The sequence below is a fragment of the Aptenodytes forsteri genome, unplaced genomic scaffold, assembly GCF_000699145.1.
Source record: "Aptenodytes forsteri isolate BGI_AS27 unplaced genomic scaffold, ASM69914v1 Scaffold346, whole genome shotgun sequence".
Taxonomy (NCBI): Eukaryota; Metazoa; Chordata; class Aves; order Sphenisciformes; family Spheniscidae; genus Aptenodytes; species Aptenodytes forsteri.
Window position 1 is genome coordinate 1546765 of NW_008794078.1, and position 14509 is coordinate 1561273.

A 14509-nucleotide genomic window follows, 5' to 3' on the forward strand; every position below is an offset into this window, starting at 1 on the left:
AAAAGCCCAATTCCAGAACGACTGAACTCAAGTGATTTCACTTTAAAAGTGCTTACTCTTTACAACTTCCTGAGAACAATGATAAAAGCCAGGTTAGAAAGTATAACTTTCAACCACATTTTGCAAAAGTGCTGGCCACAACTTAAAACAGAGAGCATTTTGATGTGCGCAGCCAAAAGAAGCAGCACTCTGCTGGTCTTGTTCATGAGTCTGAACATTGCAAAATTCAAATCCCAATAAATTTGTTTCAGAAAACTCTGAGCAGCTAAAAAAGACAGAGTAGAAGCTAGGACTGAATGCAGATGCAGGTTATATGGTTCATCCCAGATATGAAATATAAGGAGAAATACAGTCCTTTTTTTTTGAGGGGTACCTAAAATGAATCTCCCAGTGTCACAGTAATGTAGTGGTATCGGGCCTGATGTTCAAGCTAAAGTACCTCCAGCAGTTTCCATGTGTTCCTGCCGGAAAGGGCAGATGGTCTGTGCCTCTGAGAGGAGCGTTCAGACAGCACTGCGGCTCAGGCTGCCAAGCAGTAAATGTATATACACATATATATGCGTGTGTGTGTGCACGCGCGTATCCTTTTGGAGCAGAAATCTGAAATTACCAACATGAGCTAAAACCCAAGTGATAGTTACCCTTTAAATAAATAAATAAACAGGTAAAACTCCAGCTGTGTGGCTGACCCTGGTGGCTTGGCAACAATGAATAGGGTTTTCTGTGCAGTGGCCCCAAGTATTGGGTATCGCTGCAGGATTTCTCTGTTCGCTTAGTGAATAGACCTCAGTGAACATCCTCATCTTGGGGAAAACCCCAGAACCCCATTAAGTGGTTGAGCCAGCCACAGAATTGGGAAGGCTTCCAAAGTAGAAAGTGAAATAGCAGTAGGATGAAGCAGAGAGATGTGTTCTCCTCAGAGGAGTTACCTGCTTTGCTGTGACTTGAAGGTTATTTGCTGAACGGTCAGTGGCTCTGTTTCTCTGGGGCCAGTGACTGGGCTGTGGGGAAACCATGGGCATTTTGGCGAGTAGGAAAGCCTGTGCATTCATTCATCTGCCTGAAATGAAGGGGTTTGGTGCAAACCATTTGGCCAGAGCAAGGCAGCCTTTGCAATGATGCCAGTACCACAGTTTAAACATGGTTTCTGCCGTCTGCCACAGGGCTGAGACATAGTTGTACTTCCATGTGTGGCCAGAAGTGCCACAGGCCTGGAGCAGGCTGCTGGGTGAGCAAAGTCTTCACACTTACCCCTGTCTTTGCAGAGAGATTTGAAGGGCTGTAATGTCTCAGAGAGGTAGCAAGAAGTACCACATACATTTAATTTCAAAACTCTAGCACCCACCACATATGCAATGCTATTTCCCGCATTTGTGCTTCCCTAGACTTTGAACAAATGGACTTCTTCCAGCATCAGGTAGACTGGAGAAGAACAGACCGTTCAATGGCAGGAGATTGCGTTCCCCAGTTCCCTGGGGTAAAATCCTGACTCCACTTAAGTCAGTCGCAAAAATCCCATACACTTAAGTGAAGCCAGGATTTGTCTCCTGGGGTCTGCAGGATTTGGATGCCAGTATCTCAAGGTTTTGCACCCAAAGTACCCCCTCCACTGGCAAATCCCTGAGGTGAACTTTCCATGGTCTTCTCCCCAATTCTCCTAAGGCACACTAGGTACAATGACAGCCTAAGTCCATAAAAATGGATTTCTTATCCTACACAGTGTACCCAGTTCTGTCTTTAAAGGGCTGTGTTTGAAAGGGGAGCCACTTTCTGCTCCTGCAAAGTTACAAGTGGGTGAGTGAGGAGCGAGAGCGTCCTGCTGACAGTCGAGGAAGGGCTTTATGGGACCCCAGGATCACTGGTTTTAACCTTAGCACCTTAGCTCGTCACCTTTTTTCCTGTGCCCAATTGCCAAGTCATTTCATTCACTTGATCCTTCACAAACCAGCTTGGAAAAGAAACAAATGTATCTAGGAAGAGTAAGCAGTTTTGACTTAAAAAGTGACAAATTGGCAGGGACATTCCCTCAGCCACCTTTCACTCATTTTTGACAGCTTGCAGGGTTTCGAGCTGGCAGCAATTCTTTCCGATATTAGGTTGAATTTCCAATCAAAGATTAAAAGGCTGAAACAGTGCCTATGTACTAACTAACATACATGAGAAAAAGGTCCTGTAACAAAGAAGCACCCCTGAAAGGACTGTGTTTTCAAACCCACTCACATACATAACATTTTAAGAGCTGTCACCATCAGAGCACATTTTATGGCCAGTTCCTGAAGGAAGTGGTTGTAAAGATGTGGCACGAAGAGCAGAAAATCCAGGTGCTGAGCAGAGAGCTTTTGAACTTAGAGCAAATGCGTGATACTTTTTTCTAACCAGAACAACTGCTGTTTGTGACCATCTGAACTTTGAGCTACAAGAAAATGTCTTTGGGGTTCGTCAGGCTGATATCCTGTCTCTAACCACAGCCTGTACCAGATACTTCAAAGGGAGAGAATACAAGAAACTCTGTATTGGAATCATCTGCTAGCAGAGGAAACTTCTTCCCAACATCAGACAATTTGTCATTGATTTATCCCCTCAAACAGGAAAGTTTATGTGCCTCAAAAAAAAAAATCCAATTGAATGTAACAGCGATGTGAGTTTATTCATTAAGCCTAACAAATTTTTATTTGAAAAGTATTTGATTTCTCTGAAATACCATAACAACCCTTCTACCGTTTTCTCTGGAGATTTTTCTAGTGTTGAAGTGATAGTCTAAGTTTTTTTCCCAGCCAGTTTTTATACAGATAGCCCTGCGATGATGTTCAGGACCTGCGGCCCTATAGCAGCCATTTTGCAAATGCCAGTGTCTCCTCCTGCAAATCCTTCTCCTGGCAAGTGTTTTTAATCCCCTTTTATGGATCCTTTAACCTTAATTTTCTTATTGTTGGGATGATATTGTGTTCTTATTGTTGTACAGTTTCTCTGAAGCCTCCAATGTGTCAAAAGACACAAAACAGATTGAGGATATGAGGTGGGTAGTGAAAAGACAGCAAATTTATTGTTTTGTTTATTTGTCAGATTGCTGACATTGAGCCGGATTTATAATATTTGTTTTCTGGGACTCAGATACTTTCAAAGACGGCTGTGCTGTAGCTGTGAATACAAACTAGGATGAACTGGGTGTCTGAGATGAAGGTGTAAAGTCCATATTTATGCTCTTAAGTACAAGTGGCTTTGCTCTGAGAGGTGTTGAATGTCTTAATTTCTTCCTGAAACCCATAAGATTTCCTAGCTGGGTAGGTGTAAAACATTGGCCCCACTGAGGTCAATGGCAAACTTCCCACTGGCTTCAGTAATAAATAATCACACCCAAAATAGAGAGTTAAGAGACTAATTATTGGCAGCTATTTTTCTCAGAGCCTGGCTAATACATAGAACAATACCAAAATGCCTCTTCGTCTTTATTTCTTTGTGCAAAGCTCTTCTATGCATTTTCCCATCCCCTATAAAGAAATACAGAAAAATTCTGCAGCCTGAGTTGCCATCACAATCTATTTAAGGGTCATCTATTCGGTCTTAGTCACAAGCAACACAAGTGAAAGACCTGCTTTGCTTAAAACAAGGCCTGGCCAGGTGAGCAATTCAGCCAAATAGTAGAAATTTAGTGGTTCTGAAGCAGAAACTCATTGGTTGATGTTTGGATCCTAATTTGAGACTTCTAATTTGATTGTTTAGCAATTGTTGATTGCTTCAACATGAACTACAGGTGATCAGCATCTCCAGAAATCAGGCCACAGATCACTGAAAATAGTAGGTATGGGTTTTTTTAAGATTTGGGTCCTAAGGCTCTGCACCCCATTGAATTTAACCACAGCTTGGAGTAAAAAGACACACACAAATTCAACTTTGGCTTGGTTTCTAATAGATTTGAATTTGCATCATTAATCTTCTGCTTGTCCTACTCCTGTAATGGTTTTTGAGCCACATGGCCAGTGAAAACCAAACTGAGGTCTTGAAGAAATTAATTTCCTACGGGCTTCATAAAAATAGGCAGCTGGGTAAAACGGAGAGCTGTTAGTACTCTTGCTGAGCACATCCCTGATTAGACACCAGGAAAACAATGTGGGAAAAGCCTTGTTATGAATGCCCTACCTGTGGATAAACTCAGCTGGCAGTCATGCCCTACTGGACACTAAACACCCACCCCATAAGAGCAACTGCACTTTCACACCATACCTCTCTCTTAAACAGCCAGTCATGCTCAGACACATCCTTTGGAAACCAAGCGCTGCTGTTTTCATCGCTTGTGGAATACTTGTTTTAACATATACCAGTGATATCTAGGAGGGAAGTGACATGTTTTCCCAATCAGGGCAAAGAAATGTGTCAGGTAATGCCCTGTGTTTTTTCAGTCTGGCTCTAGCTGCTAAAGGGTCTGTTTCACAATTTCTTAATGCAGCTGAGAGTGTTGGCTGTATCTTTGAAGGGCTGTAGGTGGATGATTTGCTTTTTTTTTTTTGTTACCAGATTGAAGTCTGCTTTCACCTTTTTTTTCTCATTTGCTTGTGCATCAATATGAGTATCTTTCCATCTATGAAATTAAATTATTGTAGATGGAAAGTCAATGATTCCAAGAGATTTCCTTGGGCTTCTACTTGCGTGATGAGAGAGATTCCTGGGCTCCAAAAGGCTTAAAACGTCTGGGTCTTGCTAATAATAACATCCCAAAGGGAATAGTCCAGCTGACTGTATGTAGGCCAGACTTAATCAATTAACACACTGAGATAATGACATACCAGCTTAGGGAGCCTCCTAAATATGATCACGTGTGAAGACAGCCACTGGCTGCAGGAGGTTTGATGGCTTCACAAATTAAATAGCACAGACCACCAATATTTAGATCTGGGATTTCCAGAAAGCCACACTGAGATAAAGAGCAACAGCGATTTCTGAAGAAACGTGCATCTTTCCGTGCTAATATCTAAACTGAAACCATGGCTCAGGGGACATTGATACCAGAAATAAATGTCTGTCAGCTGCGGTCCTTTATGGCTGGTGGTTGCAAACTGATACCTGTTGGAGTTGTTCAGCCGACATCAATGGGATTGTTCTGCATACATCTTTGCAGAATAGGGTCCAGCATATGGAAATGTTGCTTACTTTGGAAGTTTCGGTTGTACGCATCTCTGTATTGTTCAAGCTCATGTGAGCCGAAGTTTGCATAACAGCTCTTAAAAAAGTGGGCCTCAAAATGTCAAAGGGAGCCCCCTTTCATGTAAAAGATGAAAGCCACGTTGTCTTGGCTGAATTCCAGCATCTATCCTTGTGTGTTCAAGCGGATGATGGAGGTTTTCTTGTGATGGCTCCTGAACCGGGTGCCCTTTTACAGCCGATAAAGCTAAGTCGATTTGCCTTGATTTTGCTGTGGGCTAAATTGCGTACAAAGGGGTTACAGTAAACTCTTAATTGGTGGCTGCTTGAATGTCTGTGTGAGCCCTTAGTTCACCCATCTGTACGATGAGGGCAAAAGAGGGGTCCCCTCCTTTTTGACCCTTTTGTCTAATCTGGTTTGATTGTAAGATCTTCCAGGCAGAGATTGTTACCACATGGTTGCACATTGTCTACTGGGATGGGGACCCTGGTCCCAGCGGTAAATAAGAGCCTTCAACAGTTACTCTTACGTGAATAAAATACGACCGGCAGAGTGATCTGAGTCATCTATCAAATAACCCACAGCTCCACCCGCGTACAGCTCCTCCATATGAATCCTGAGGTTAATTAAAAGAATCTAAAGAATGATGGGGTTAGGGTGATTTTGGCTGAGCGCTGAAGATAGATTGATGTATCCTCACAAGCTCCCTGTGCTGTTCCTCCGGGCTGGGGGTTTTGCATGGTTGCTGGCCAGTCCCCGAAAGACCAGGGCTAGGTTTCTAGCTGCTCTGTGCAGGCTATGCCAAACTACAGGTTTAAATATTCATTGCATTCTTCACATGCCAAATCATCTAAGTTGGCAAGCAGGAGGCTAAGATTTTGCAAAGCTGCTTTTGCACATAAAGACCATTAAAAATTCATCGTGACAAGGAAAAAACAAAAACATTGCCAGTAGTAGGGAACTTTATGTTGACTTGGCTAATGCTGTGTGGGGCTAAGTTAGAGCTAACCCACATTAATCCACTTAAATGGAAGGGTGAGCCTGATCCAGTAAAAGCAATAAATCCTCTTTAGAGCTGACCAGACTCCGGTTGCACTATAGGAGAATGGGGCTGAATGGCAAACAGTTGGCAGGAGGTAACTGGATGGGGGCCTGAATTTCCAATGCGCCAGGTAATTTAACCCACAGCATCCCCTTTCCCCCATATGTGCAGACCGGTTGTGGGTAGGACCACATCCCAAAGCTCTTGGCGCCAGAGGTGGAATGATAGACTGCGGGGCGGAGAAACTCCCTGCCAATACAGAGCTGGAAAGGTTGAAGCAGCTCTCCGTCATCGCAGGGAGTGGGTACCCGAGATGCCTGTGTTGGCAGAGTTGTTATCCAGGCAGCTCGAGCAAAACGGGTGAGATGCAGGGAGCAGAGATGGACAGACGAACGCCTGACCTGGAGCTGGTGAGGCTCTGCCTTGCCTTGGAGGCAGCCTGCAGATGTCAGGAGAGAAGGGCCAGCTGCTGCTGCTGCCTTGCTATGGGTGAGGGACTAACTGGGTTGCTGTTAAACTCCACAGAATTACATCTGAAGCTGAACTGGCTTGGGAGCAAGTAGACCTGCATGCCTGGGAAGTGGCTGTTACTATCAGAGAGCAATATTCTCAAGGCTGACCCAAGGCATGGAACTAAATCCAGGCTGGGTGAATATCTCTGTTTCCTTATTCCTCTGAGAAACTGGGCCTGAATTTAAAAGGCTGTTTAACACTTTGAAGCCACCCACAGTTCTGTCTTTGCCTCCCACACAAGCTCCAAGGAACTGACTCATTCCCACCGTATTTTCAGCTGCGCATAGATCCTGCTCACAGCCCAGGAAGAACCCCGTTCAGCCAAGCGAATCAAGCGCACATTGTGACTTGAGTTAGCTGGTCTTGAAAGGGTTTCACCACGCCAACTAACAGTCGACTGTATCTGAAGACATCTGGCCTGCCTTTTAAAGTATAGTAGGAACCATATTCTTTAGATAGCTGTATAATTTATGCCTCGTCTGCTGTTCTCTATTCATGATGCTTCCTTATGTAGACTATTAAATAGCTGTCTGTGAAAATAAGTGACACTGTCATCTGCTGTTAAATGAAAAGAGGTCTGCTCTATGAGCAGGCATTCACCTCTCCTCTCCCCTTCTCTGTGGCAACTCATGTTGCTTCTCTCCCCATGGGGACGCTGCTTTGGGTTTTGCAGCACTTTAAGGAGTGTGAGTGATATGTACAGCTCTCGATGGTTTGTAACTCAGGAAAATCAACAAGCCTTTCTGCAAGGGGAGACATAGGGTTGTCCCTCTGTCCCCTGCCAATCTGGTGAGCTCAAATGCTGTTTCCAATTTGGACTAAAGTCCTGACATCCCTGGATTTCTAGCTCGCTAATTCTTCCACTGCTGAGGAAAACAACTCACTTCTTGCTGACATCATGCTGTCCTCCTGCTATGCCGTATCCACTGTGAGTCTTTAAAGCTTCATGCTATGCCTGAACAATTACACCCACGTTTTGGCTGGGAAACAGAGACAAAGGAAGGCAGTTAGAAGGAGGACATGGGAGCCCTGCCTTCCATTTTCCTGTTCTTCACACTGGGCTCATTACTGCTGTCTCTCCCCCTGCCTGGTAGCATATCTCCAGCAAATACCCGTTGGGGTCATCACTCTGTGCCTTTTCCCTGCTTCTCTGTAGAAATATCCCCAGTCTATTTGGGCTCTGGACCACTTCTGCATGACGTGACACCACAGCACAGTCTTTACAGATAAACACTTGAAGGTTTTTGAACATAATCCTGCTCACTATATCATTACAGAAGAGAGAGGGAGTAAACATCCTTTACAGTACAAAGGAATTGTCAACAAACTCAGAGAAGAAGGGGAGAAATGTCCAAAGGCTTGTTCCATTTTCGGCTTGTTGCATTTGGGTTTCCTTCATGCAACTGACTGACTGTTTGTCCCCCTCTGCAAAAATCCGGGGCAAAGGCCTGGCTCTTGTCTGCACTATTAGCTAACAAAGTCAGGAATTTACCTCTGTCACCACCTGGGAACTGAATAATGTAAAACCCAGCTCCTCCATCCTACTGGCACTGGGCTGAGTTCCATTAGCTTCTGAGGAGCTTTTTGGAGTGCAGAGTCCTGACCTGCTCACAGTGGCTAGTATTAGCTGAGACATGAATAAACAATAAAGGAGATAAAGGAGAGGCTGGGTTGAAAGCAACAGCTGTTTCCTATGGACTCCTGAATAAATTCAGGCTCCTCTTGCTGAGGGGCTGTGCTTTTGTCCTTGTGCAAAGGAACGAACAGCTCTGGGAACCTTGTTCTGATATGAGAGCAGAGTAGTATTTGTTTATTATTAAACATAAAGGGTCAGCTCAAAAAGTTTTAAGACAAAAAAATGTCTATTTTAAAATGTAATTATTTCAGGTTTTTCCATTATTATTTCTTTTAGCTCTGTTATCTCACTTCAGCTGTGACTCAAGGAGCAGAATTACACCCCAGACTTGCATGTGTAGATCATATACGGTAAAGAGCAAAGTCCTTGGCCTGAGATAGCCTTTTGCTGACTCCAGATGTGCTCTGCAATAAAACACTTTGGAGGCCCGATGCTTCATTACATAAGCCCTCAGTGGTTTTAACGTTGATTTCAACAGAAGGAGCGATCCCTTCTCTGTGTAACTAAGAAAAAGGTTTGGCTTGAGCCTGTTGCTATAATGAATTTCTAAAGCTGGGCTTGTAGGAATGACTCTGTCAGCAAAGCAGGAGCCTCTGCTCTGCTCTGCTCTGCCCGCAGGAGTGCACAGCAAGTCTCGGAGCTTCAGGCATTTACTCCTGATTTCCACCAGCAGAGCAGAGAGAAGAGCTTGGCCAGGAGAGGTGGACTTTCCTGGTACTTCTCTTGTGTAACTCATTCCATTTGTGTGGAAATCAAGTGTTTTTCTTTTATAGAGAGATAGAGCCTTCAGTTATCTCAATGGTACAGCAAGAGGAAATTCTAACATCATGATCCAGGAACCAGATAATCAAGTGTTCTTTTATAGAGAGATAGAGCCTTCAGTTATCTCAATGGTACAGCAAGAGGAAATTCTAACATCATGATCCAGGAACCAGATAAATGGAATCTGTCTCAATGCAACAATCTCCTTTTCAGTTACTACTACCAAGTAGTAGTATCTGAAAATTCTTTGCAAACTCTATTCACTCAGGTAATCTCTTAATTTGCTGAGGGCCTGGCCGCTTTTGTTTACATGTGTAAAACCTGCAACAAATTTGGATTCCAGATTAGCTGGTCTCTATCCTCCCCCTCTGCCTCCCAGCTGCAGAAGGGTGGCTGCAAACTGCCGCAGTTTGCTTTTGGCAGCACTGGCATTGTCACCGCAGAGACCTTCCCACAAAAAATAGAGTTTGGAGATTTTGTAGGGAGCCAGAGTTTGAATTAACCCATTTTTAATTTTTCCTCTTTTTTTTTTTTTTTTTAAGCAGGAGGTATAATCTGTTTTAACATATGAATTAGCAGATCCTGGTGTGGGTTCCCTGATTATCTACCTTTCCAATATGAGGCACTTGGCTCCAGCTGCAGTGGGAATTCAGCACAGCTGGGGCTAGTGGGCTGTGCTGTGGGCCAGGGCAGCCACAGCTGCAATGAGTTTGTGGCTCTCTGGGGTGGCTGCAGGGTACCTGGGCTGCTGGCAAATTGGCCACCTTGGGAGAACAGATCACACCAGTCCCATCTCCTGAGTGAATCTAGTAGTGAATGGTGAAATGGAGCTGTGATTGCATCTGCTACATCCAGGTTGTCTGTATTTTCCTTTTTTTTTTTTTTTTTTTTTTTTTTTTTTTTTTTTTTTTTTTTTTTTTTTTTTTTTTTTTTTTTTTTTTTTTTTTTTTTTTTTTTTTTTTTTTTTTTTTTTTTTTTTTTTTTTTTTTTTTTTTTTTTTTTTTTAGGGGGGAGGGGGAGTAAAATCCCTGGAAAAGTAAAATCTAAGGGTAATCAAGCCTTAAAAATTCTGCTATTTGTATATTTGAAATGAGTAATACCTTGCCTTAGAAAAACCTAAATGTATAGAAATACGAACCTGCTAAATTTCTAATGCTATTTTAGGAGAGGGCATCTTTGTTTTAAAGTTTAATATTAGCTAGAACTCAAATAGATCCCTTCAGCATTTCCTTTTTTCTTTCTATTTTCTATTTTTCACCAAGTCTTGCCCATCTCGACCGCTTTCCTGAGGCTCTTTTTTGTTTATCCTACACAATTTCCTTCCTTCCTTCAAGTCCAGACCCCCTTGCTCCCCTGGGGCTTCCTATGATAGCTAGGCACTAATCATGTACTTCTGCCCCAGAAGCACAGATAGAGGCTTCCTCCCCCTGCTTCCAGTCAAAGGAGGATGTAAGGCATAATGGTAATCTTAAACAACACTGCTATTCATTGTTTGGGAGATCTGGGAAATATCCTTGAATTCAGCTTGCTAAATTAGCTGCTTCTTGAGTAACCCACAGCTGCTGCGTATCTGTCCCATTACATTTTACAAAAATGCAGCAGTTCTCATTACATATGATATTCTCTCGACATATGGACCTTCCATTAGTTTATGTCTCTGTGTAGCTCTGTTGCCATGAATGTATACACAGAAACATTTTCTTTTGTACTTAAAAAAAAAAAAACCCAAACCCAACAATCCTTGAAAATAGATTAAAGACAGGCATTTGCAATTATTCAGATGGAGCAAAGATGTTGGAGTGCCTCAGAATACAGCCTCTGTCAGGAGCCAATACTTAGATTAAAATGTTGCTTCTGGCAGTAAAAGTGTAACTACTAGTGGTTTTAAGGCTTCATCCTGCCTGTTGTGCACATGAATATCTCCCTTGAAGTTGGCAGGCACTGTCTTATGCGTGCAGATACTGGAAATCAGATGGACCATCAGTGTAAGGTGATGCTTAAACATCTATCTGAGGCTCCTAAAGAGGCAGCGACATGGTTTTTGGATTTGGTCTTGTGTGTTTGCTCCTTCACAGTGATTCACAGAAGAATTTGGTTTGAAAGAAAATGGATTCCTGGTGTTAGTGGATTTACACTCCCTACCCTTTTAATAACTTCTCTGCATGAGTGGGGAACTTGAGCAAACCTTGGGGAGAAAGGTTCCTATGTCTCCTCCCTCTTGTGCCTCCCTCTTGTGCACTTTTCTAGGTTTTGCCCCTTAAAGCGGAGCTGTGTCCTTGAGGAAAATCCAAACTTCCATCTTTGCTGTGCTCCCTGTGAAATAGCTGGTTCCAGCAGGGTGTAATCCTTGATGCATCAAGTACTTTAAATAAAAATACAGTGCTAGAACAAGTAAAAATTTTCCTTGGACCCCTAGAGCACTGTTCAACACCTCTCTTACTCCATCCAGGGCTTATTTCATTGACTTCAGAAGGAGTCTGGCCAGGGGTGAGCACCGGCTCTACTCTAAACATTGGGAAAAGTGCCACACGTTTGCACATTGACTGTTGTCACCTTGCACAAAATGAGGGGGGACAGACCACGTCCTCTGAAGGGCATCCTTGGGCCATGCTTGATTGCATGGTCACCAGCAAGGGCCAGCAAATGTGTCTGTGGCAGTGGTCTTGACAGTGTAATTATGGTTAGTAAGCCAGTGGTATCCATCTCATTGCCTTCCTTCCTTCTTTCCACCTACCCTGGTCCTCTCTGTTGTTCCTCTTTCCCTCTCTCTGTCTCTCTCCCAATATGTTTGGTTTTCTTTTCCTGAGTTGCATTTACCTTATTCTATTTCTGTCTTGCCATGAGCTGATGACTTGACTCGCTGCTGTAAGTTTGGGGCACTAGATCTCTGTCATTCTTTGGGATGTTGCCGTGCTTAATCCTGCCTGCTCAGGGATGTCATTTCAGGGCTTCCAGTTAACCACATTCAAAATTAAAAATATGTAATTCTGTTTTACACCTCTTTCCTCCTTTTATTACTACACTACAAGCATGTCCCCTCAAACATATCCACCTAACTACAGATACAGCCTGCTTTACTCCTGTATCTGAGCCTTCTGCAACGTACATTTATATCCGATACCTGCTTAGTGCTCCTGTGCTGCAGGAGGGGAGTATCATCTCTCTCCCTCAGGAGCTACAGAGCAGTTGGAGACCTGAATCTATGCAAGGATGTGGCTCTCCTGCAGCCTGGGGGAGCTGCCAGTGCTAGGGGCTGTCAGGTACCCTGTTTTATGCTGATGCATGTGGGAGGGTGTGCAGAGGAACCCCAAGAGTTGGTCAGCTGTGTGTAAGGAGCTGCCAAAACCTGGCAAATAGGAGAGGCTGAGGACACTGCTGCGGCCCCTCGAAGTCATTCAGGTGCTTAATCCTGTGTTATAAGGAGATGTCTCCTCCTCATCAGGATGCCTGGGCAGGAACTCTTTGCAAGAGAGGCCCTTCTCATGAAAAAGAGGAAGAGGGTTTGGATTTCCTCTCAGTGGCCTCTAAATCATTTGTCCAGAGCAGAGAACTGTCTCTTCCTGGAGGTATTTAGGCCCATTCCTTTAGAAGTCATCTGTGATTGTGTTAGTATTTGTGCATAAATGAATATTAATGGTGAATGTGGTCTGACTACTGGGCCCATTTCCTCCCACAGCTGTTTTTGTGTGAGACCTGATCCAAAAACATCTTGCGCACACATCTTCCAGCCTGGCTCCGCAGGCGAGCTTGATGGAGAATGCTTTGCTGGTAAGGCCTGTTGTGGTTTAGGCATGGACGCAGCACATAGCTGCTCAGTGCTGTCAGGGTCTCAGCAGATCTGCATTTGCCTCACAGCAGACATTTAGGTACCCAGGGAACTTGTGTTTTAACTTGAAAAAAGCTTATGTGCCAAAGGCCTCCCCTTGTAAGCGAGGTTGCAGCTAAGCAGAGGTTTGGGGGGGCTGAACGCTGGAGTTTGCTGCTCCAGCTGGCGAGGAAGGCCCAGCCAAAGCTTAGGTGGCATTTAGGGCTCCAGATTTCAACCTAAGCACCAGCACCTGAAATCAAGTATTGAAACACCTGCATTATAGCCCTTTTATTTTATTTGGATACGGTTCTGTGCTTTTCTACATTTATCTTTTCATGGATTTATCCCAAAGAGATTGCTGGGCCTGAGCCTGGGGCTCCTGCAGGAAAAGACAGTCCCAGAGACAACAGGTTCTGAGAACAAATACTCCCAACACCCTATTTTTTAATCATTAAATGAGCATATCCTTACAGATTTAGATTTATTTAAGTAGGGAAAGGGATTTGTCGTATGACTCGCATGTCCAAACTAATTGCTACTCATATTTTTTGATGCAAAACCCTCACAACTGCTTGCGAACAATCTGCAACGGATGTGTGTGCTCGGAAACTCTTGAGCAAGTAATTTTGGATTCACACACTTGAAAAGGTTGTTTGCAGACGATGCACATGCCGACCACTTCTGTTGAGAAGGGGCCTAATTCAGAGTGTATGGCAGGCAGAAAAAGGTTCCCATTGCCCGAAATTAGTCACAAATAATTTGCCTGGCTCTTGGTTTTAATCACATGATCCAATTACAACTTAATCCCATCAATATGAAATAAATGTTCCCACCTTTGGTTATTTTCTTGGTGTGGAAAGCTGCTCACAGCCTCATGCCTGGCAATTAGTCTGTGTTTTGTGTTCCTGTTGCAAAAGAGGAAGGGGGATGGAGGATGGACAGTTGGTGAAACACACAGCTTGAAAACCCTTCTTTCGGCCCAAAGTGGGAGCGGAGCAGCCCATAGAGATACTGTCACGGATCCAAGAAGGCTGGGGTTAAACGGTTTCCTCAGCCTTTTTCCCTAAATCAATTTGAATATTCTTGGCGAGCTCTCTTACTATGCATGGTGGGCAGCTGTGATTCAAGCAGGGATTTTTTTTTTCCCCTTTCTACTGTCCCAGTCTTCCTGTCTTGTGCAGATGTGATCCTTTCCCTCTGTCTGCCTAACAGCTAATTATTTTACCAGACGAGCCAACAGTCTGAAGAAAACAGACCATGCATATTCTTGAAAGCAACAACTGTGTTACAATGTCAGGGGGGATGGGGAATTAAAAAAAAGGAGTCACTTCCTTCTGACCCACGCCACTCCTTAAGAAAACCTCCAAAAATAGCAAGCGTTCTGATTTGTAAGGGACCCACCTACCCCCCAAGTTAGTACCCCCTTTTAACAGCAGAAACTTGCACCATGTATTTGGGGAAAGTGGGGAAAAAGCCAGCTTGAATATAAAAGACATCCAGCTAACAGCTCTGTAATCAACAGCAACCCAAAAATGTACGCACCCTCGTTACTGCAAGAATGTGGACAAGAGTGCATCAGCTGCTCCCCAGAAACTGCCTGGGTGTCACTGC